At 47.3% G+C, this 874-nt stretch overlaps 2 non-coding genes across 2 annotated transcripts; both read left to right on the plus strand.

Moving 5' to 3' along the window:
• Positions 1–70: 70 nt before the first annotated feature.
• Positions 71–191, plus strand: LOC122143423. The gene has a single exon (XR_006159166.1). It is a non-coding gene; the product is annotated as a U5 spliceosomal RNA (small nuclear RNA).
• A 424-nt stretch (positions 192–615) lies between these two features.
• On the plus strand, positions 616–734 carry LOC122143422. Its single transcript, XR_006159165.1, has one exon. It is a non-coding gene; the product is annotated as a U5 spliceosomal RNA (small nuclear RNA).
• Positions 735–874: the final 140 nt, after the last annotated feature.

Consider the following 874-nt stretch of genomic DNA (forward strand, 5'->3'; position numbering starts at 1 on the left):
TTCACCATTGATGACCTAGGTGAGAATAGTGGTTTACCACTGGCAGCGCCAGGCCCAAGGGGGTGGGGATACAGCTCGAGTTTCTCTTCATTTATGCATAAATCTTTTCGCCTTTTTACTAAAGATTTCCGTGGAGGGAGCTTTGCTTGGTGACCTGTATTTTTTTTGGGGGCTCTGCTCACAGCAGAGCTACACCGGAATATCCAGAGCAGAGTGAATTTGGCCATCTGCCAACACACGGTGGGAGGGCGTGCAACTGGTCATCGTATGTGTTTGCAGCCTCTGTGTTTCCAAGCGTCACCACTTTTGTATTTATTTAGCCAGATGGAGGCATGAGAAAGGGATGCATTGCCTTGATTTGCTTCTATCCACCAGCTCGTACCGTACATGTGTAAAAAACATACACCTGGGAATAAACTCATTCTGATTCTAATTGATTTGGCTTGTGGTTATTAGGTGACTGGCGGGGAATTTTGTGTGACCTTTACTCCTCCCCTTTGGGTGAGGGGGGCATGGTGGAAAAGCATGTAAGGCAGGTGTCTTCACCATTGATGACCCTAGGTGAGAATAGTAGTTTTACCACTGGCCGCGCCTGAGCCCAAGGGGTGGGGATACAGCTCGAGTTTCTCTTCATTGTCGCATAAATCTTTTTAAGCCTTTTACTAAAGATTTCCGTGGAGGAAAGGCTTTTGCGAGTGACCTGTATTTTTAGGAGCTCTGCTCACAGCAGAGCTACGAGATATCAAAGCAGAGTGAATTTGGCCATCTGCCAACACACGGTGGGAGGACGTGCAACTGGTCATCGTCTGTGTTTGCAGCCTCTGTGTTTCAAGCGTCACCACTTTGTATTTATTTAGCCACTATGGAAAGACAG

The sequence above is a fragment of the Cyprinus carpio genome, unplaced genomic scaffold (assembly GCF_018340385.1).
Source record: "Cyprinus carpio isolate SPL01 unplaced genomic scaffold, ASM1834038v1 S000004423, whole genome shotgun sequence".
Lineage (NCBI taxonomy): Eukaryota > Metazoa > Chordata > Actinopteri > Cypriniformes > Cyprinidae > Cyprinus > Cyprinus carpio.